The following is a 6,777-nucleotide window of genomic DNA, read 5'->3' on the forward strand; positions in this document are numbered from 1 at the left end:
ACTGATTACTGCCTAGATCTGTCTCTCTCCTTTTTATTCCCCCTTTTATCCTCCTGGTCACCTCTATCTCCTTCCTTCCTCTTCTCTTCTCTACGTCACTCCATGACCCTCATTGAGGGTTCCAGACTGTGGAGAGCACATAGGGAATTGATTACTGGCTATATTGCTCTCACCTCTTTTGATTACCCCTCTTCTCCTCTTGGTCACCTCTATCTCCCTCTTCCCTCGTCTCTTCTCCATGTAACTCTGTGAACCTATCTTGGTGTCCCTCACTGTGGAGAATCTTTTCACCATTAACCTAGATGTTTAATCATCAGTGCTGTATGAATGGAGAAGTCTTGAGGTTACTGTAACAAGAAGACTGAAAACCAGAGGCAGGAGGTAGGCCCAAAACCTGAGAACACCAAAGAACTCCTGACTCCAGGGAACATTAATCGATAAGAGCTCATCCAAAAGCCTCCATACCTACACTGAACCAAGCACCACCCCAGGGACAACAAGTTCCAGAGCAAGACATACTACACAAATTCTCCAGCAACACAGGAACATAGTTCTGACCTTCAATATACAGGCTGCCCAAAGTCACACCAAACCAATAGACATCTCAAAACTCACTACTGGACACGTCATTGCACTCCAGAGGGAAGAAATCCAGCACCATCCACCAAAATACCGATGCAAGCTTGCCTAACCAGGAAACCTTGAAAAGACACTCGTCCAAACCCACCCACAATGAGGAACCTCCACAATAAAGAGGAACCACAAACTGCCAGTATACAGAAAGGCCACCCCAAACACAGCAATATAAACAAGATACAAAAACAGAGAAATACTCAGCAGGTAAAGGAGCATGATAAAAGCCCACCAAACCAAACAAAAGAAGAGGAGACAGGGAGTCTACCTGAAAAAGAATTCAGAATAATGATAGTAAAAATAATCCAAAATGTTGAAAACAAAATGGAGTTACAGATAAATAGCCTGGAGACAAGGATTGAGAAGATGTAAGAGATGTTTAGCAAGGACCTAGAATAAATTTAAAAAGTCAGTCAATAATGAATAATGCAATAAATGAGGTAAAAAACACTTGGAGGGAAGCAACAGTAGAATAACGGAAGCAGAAGATAGGCTAATTGAGGTAGAAGATTGAATGGTAGAAATAAATGAAGCAGAGAGGAAAAAAGAAAAAACAAATACTTAAAAGAAATGAGGACGACCTCAGGGACTTCTAGGACAATGTTAAATGCTCCAACATTAGAGTCATAGGAGTCCCAGAAGAAGAAGACAAAAAGGCCATGAGAAAATACCTGAGATGATAATAGTTAAAAAGTTCCCTAAAATGGGGAAGGAAATAATCACCGAAGTCCAAGAAACCCAGAGAGTCCAAAACAGGATAAATCCAAGGTGAAACATCCCAAGACACATATTGATCAAATTAACAAAGATCAAACACAAAGAATACATAGTAAAAACAGCAAGGGAAAAACAACAAACAACATTCAAGGGGATTCCCATACGGATAACAGCTGATCTTTCCATAGAAACTCTTTAGGCCAGAAAGGAATGGAAGGACATACTTAAAGTGATGAAAGAGAAAAACCTACAACCCAGATTACTGTACCCATCAAAGATCTCACTCAAATATGAGGGAGAAATCAAAAGCTTTACAGACAAGCAAAAGCAGAGACAATTCAGCACCACCATACCAGCTCTCCAACAAATTTTAAAGGATCTTTTCTAGACAGAAAACACAGAAAGGGTGTATAAACTCGAATCCAAAACAACTAAGTAAATGGCAATGGGATCACATTTATTAATAATTACCTTAAATGTAAATGGGTTGAATGCCCCAACCAAAATACAAAGATTGGCTGAATGGATACAAAAACAAGACCCATATATATGCTGTCTACAAGAGACCCACATCAAAACAAGGGACACATACAGATTGAAAGTGGAAAGCTGGAAAAATTTACTTCATGCAGATAGAGACCAAAGGAAAGCAGGAGTAGCAATACTCATAGACTTTAAAATAAAGGCTGTGAAAAGAGACAAAGAAGGACACTACATACGATCAAAGGATCAATCCAAGAAGAAGATATAACAATTATAAATATATATGCACCCAGCATAGGAGAACCACAATATGTAAGGCAAATGATAACAAGTATGAAATGGGATGTTACCAACAACAAAATAATAGTAGGAAACTTTAATATACCACTCACACCTATGGATAGATCAACTAAACAGAAAATTAGCAAGGAATCACAACCTTTAAGTGATACAATGGACCAGTTAGACCAAACTGATATCTATAGAACATTTCACCCCAAAACAATGAATCTCACCTTTTTCTCAAGTGCACATGAAACCTTCTCCAGGATAGATTATATCCTGGGCCATTAATCTAGGCTTGGTAAATTTAAAAAAAAAAATTGAAATCATTCCAAGCATCTTTTCTGACCACAATGCAGCAAGATTAGATGTAATTAGATGAAGTTAGATGTCAATTACAGGAGAAAATTACAGGAGGCTGAACAACACACTGCTGAATAACCAACACATCACAGAAGAAATCAAAATATGCATAGAAATTAATGGAAATGAAAACACAACAACCCAAAACCTGTGGGACACTGTAAAAGCAGTGCTAAGGGGAAGGTTCATAGCAATATAGTTTTTCCTCAAGAAACAAGAAAAAAGTCAAATAACCTAACTTTACATCTAAAGTAACTAGAAAAGGAAGAAGTGAAGAAATCCAGGGTTAGTAGAAGGAAAGAAAACTTAAAAATTAGGGCAGAAATAAATGAAAAATAAACAAAAGAGATCATAGCAAAAATCAGCAAATCTAAAAGATGGTTCTTTGAGAAGATAAATAAAATTGAAATATCATTAGCTAGACTCATCAAGAAACAAAAGGAGAAGAATCCAATCAACAAAATTAGAAATGAAAATGGAGAAATCACAACAGACAACACAGATTTACAAAGGGTTATAAGAGACTATGATCAGCAACCATATGCCAATAAAATGGAAAACTTGGAACAAATGGACAAATTCCTAGAAAAGTACAACTTTCCAAAACTGAGCCAGGAAGAAATATAAAATCTTAACAGACACATCACAATCACAGAAATGGAAACTAATCAGAAATCTTCCAGCAAACAAAAGCCCAGGTCCAGACGGCTTCACAGCTGAATTCTACCAAAAATTGAGAGAAGAGCTAACACCTATCCTACTCAAACTCTTCCAGAAAACTGCAGAGGAAGATAAACTTCCAAACTCATTCTATGAGCCCAATATCACCCTCATACCAAAACCAGGCAAAGATGCCACAAAAAAAAAAAAAGAAGAAGAAGAAGAAGAAGAAAGGAAACTACAGGTCAATATCACTAATGAACATAGATGCAAAAACTTTAACAAAATACCAAATGGAATCCAACAACATATTAAAAAGATCATATATCATGACCAAGTGGGCTTTATCTCAGGAATGCAAGGATTCTTTAATATCCACAAATCAATCAATGTAATACACCACATTAACAAATTGAATGATAAAAAACATATGATTATCTCAATAGATGCAGAGAAAGCCTTTGACAAAAGGCAACATCTATTTATGATAAAAACCTTCCAAATAGCAGGAATGGAAGGAACCTACCTCAACATAATGAATGCAATATACGACAAAGCCACAGGAAACATTACCTGCAATGGTGAAAAATTGAAAGCATTTCCCCTAAATTCAGGAACCAGACAAGAGTGCCCACTCTCACCACTACTATTCAACATAGTTTTAGAAGTTTTGACCACAGCAGTCAGAGAAGAAAAAGAAATAAAAGGAATCCAGATTGGAAAAGAAATAAAACTCTGTTTGTGGATAACATGATCCTCTACATACAAAACCCTAAAGACTCCACCAGAAAAATTACTAGAGCTAATGAATGAATATAGTAAAGTTGCAGGATATAAAATCAACACACAGAAATCCCTTGCATTGCTATACACGAACAATGAGAAAACAGGAAGAGAAATTAAGGAAATAATTCCATTCACCATTGCAACAAAAAGAATAAAATACTTAGGAATATATCTACCTAAAGAAACAAAAGACATACATATAGAAAACCATAAAAACTGATGAAAAAAATCAAAGAGGAGACAAATAGGTGGATAAATGCACCATGTTCATAGATCAGAAGAATCAATATTGTCAAAATGAGTACACTCCCCCAAACAATCTATAGATTCAATGCAATCTGTATCAAGCTACCAATGGTATTTTTCATAGAATTAGAACAAATAATTTCACAATTTGTATGGAAATACAAAAATCCTCAGATAGCCAAAACAATCTTGAGAAAGAAAAAAAGAACTGGAGGAATAAATCTGCCTGACTTCAGGGTCTACTACAAAGCCACAGTTATCCAGACAGTATGGTACTGGCACAAAGACAGAAATATCAATCAATGGAACAACATAGAAAGCCCAGAGATAAATCCATGCACCTATGGACCCCTTAACTTTGACAAAGCAGACAAGAATATACAATGGAGAAAAGACAATCTCTTTAAGAAATAGTGCCGGGGAAACTGGTCAACCACTTGTAAAAGAATGAAACTAGAACACTTTCTAACACCATACACAAAAATAAAGCCAATGAAAATATGAAAAAAAAGATAAGCAAACAAAAGTAACAGCCATGACTGGGGAATGACCAGGGCCCATCGCACCTGACCTCTATCCAGTTGCACGGAAGAGTTCATTGCAAATTTAAAGGATTAAAACATTAGGAAAAAAAAAAAAAACTCAAAATGAATTAAAGATCTAAACATAAGACCAGAAACTATAAAACTCCTAGAGGAAGACATAGGCAAAACACTCTCTGACATTAACCACAGCAGGATCCTCTACGAACTACCTTCCAGGGTAATGGAAATAAAAGCAAAAATAAACAAATGGGACCTAATTAAACTTAAAAGCTTTTGCACAATGAAGACTCCTGCAGCTCAATTCCAGAAAGATAAGCGACCCAATCAAAAAATAGGACAAAGATCTACACAGACATTTCTCCAAAGAAGACATACAGATGGCTAACAAACACATGAAAACATGCTCAATATAACTCATTCTCAGAGAAATGGAAATCAATACCACAGTGATGTACCATCTCATGCTGGTCAGAATGGCTGCTATCTAAAAATCTCCAAGCAATAAATGCTGGAGAGGGTGTGGAAAAAAGGGAACCCTCTTACACTGTTGGTGGGAATGCAAACTAGTATAGACACTCTGGAGAACAGTGTAGAGATTCCTTTAAAAAAATGGAAATAGAACTGCCACATGACCCAACAATCCCACTGCTGGGCATACACACCGAGGAAACCAGAATTGAAAGAGACACGTGTACCCCAATGCTCATCACAGCACTGTTTATAAAAGCCAGGACATGGAAGCAACTTAGATGTCCATCAGCAGACAATGGATAAGAAGGCCATGGTACATATACATAATGGAATATTACTCAGCCATTAAAAAGAATGCATTTAAACCAGTTCTAATGAGTTGGATGACACTGGGGCCTTTTATACAGAGTGAAGCAAGTCAGAAAGAAAAACACCAATAGAGTATACTAAAGCATATATATGGAATTTATAAAGATAGTAATTATAACCCTATATGCGAGGCAGCAAAAGAGCCACAGATATATACAATAGTCTTTTGGACTCAGTGGGAGAAGGTGAGGGTGGGATGATCTGAGAGAATAGCATTGAAACATGTTAATATACATGTTTCATATGTGAAACAGATCGCTAGTCTAGGTTCAATGCATGAGACAGGTTGCTCAGGGCTGGTGCACTGGGATGACCCAGAGGGACAGGATGGGGAGGGAGGTGGCAGTGGGGTTCAGGATCCAGAACACATGTACACCCATGGCTGACTCATGTCAGTGTATGGCAAAAACCAATACAATATTGTAATTAGCCTCAAATTAAAATAACTAAAACAAAAAAAATAGAAAGATACCCAGCTTATACATCTGGAAGTTCTTGGTTCAGGTACTGCTGAAGCCTAGCTTGAAGGATTTTGAGCATAACCTTGCTAGCATGTAAAATAAGTGCAATTGTGTGGTAGTTGGAATATTCTTTGACATTTTCCTTCTTTTGGATTGGAATGAAAACTGACCTTTTCCAGTCCTACAGCAACTGCTGAGTTTTCCAAATTTGGTGACATACTGAATGCAGCACTCTAACAGCATCCTCTTTTAGAATTTTAAATATTTTTATTTAAATAATAATAAATTTTTTTATTATTATGGAATTCCATCACTACCACTAGCTTTGAGGTAATGCTCCCTATGTCCACTTGACTTCACACTCCAAGGTGTTCATCTCTAGGTGAGTGACCACATCATCACGGTTATCTGGGTCATTAAGACCTTTTTTTGTAGAGTTCTGTGCTTTCTTGCCACCTCTCCTTAACCTCTTCTTCTGTTTTCTATAGTGGCTACACAAGTTAATATTCTCTCCAGAAGTGCATGAGTGTTCACTTTTCTCCACAGTCTTACCAGCACTTGTTATTTCTTGCCTTTTTGATAACAGCCATTCTGTCAACTGTGATATGATATCTCATTATGGTTTTGATTTTCATTTCCTTAATGCTTAGTGGTGCTGAACATCGTTTTGTGTCCCTGATGGTCACCTGTATGTCTTCTTTGGAAAAAGTCTATTTGGTTCATCTGCTTATTTCTTAATTGAGTTGTTTGTTTCTGTTTGT

Source organism: Bos mutus, chromosome X, assembly GCF_027580195.1.
Source record: "Bos mutus isolate GX-2022 chromosome X, NWIPB_WYAK_1.1, whole genome shotgun sequence".
Classification (NCBI taxonomy): domain Eukaryota; kingdom Metazoa; phylum Chordata; class Mammalia; order Artiodactyla; family Bovidae; genus Bos; species Bos mutus.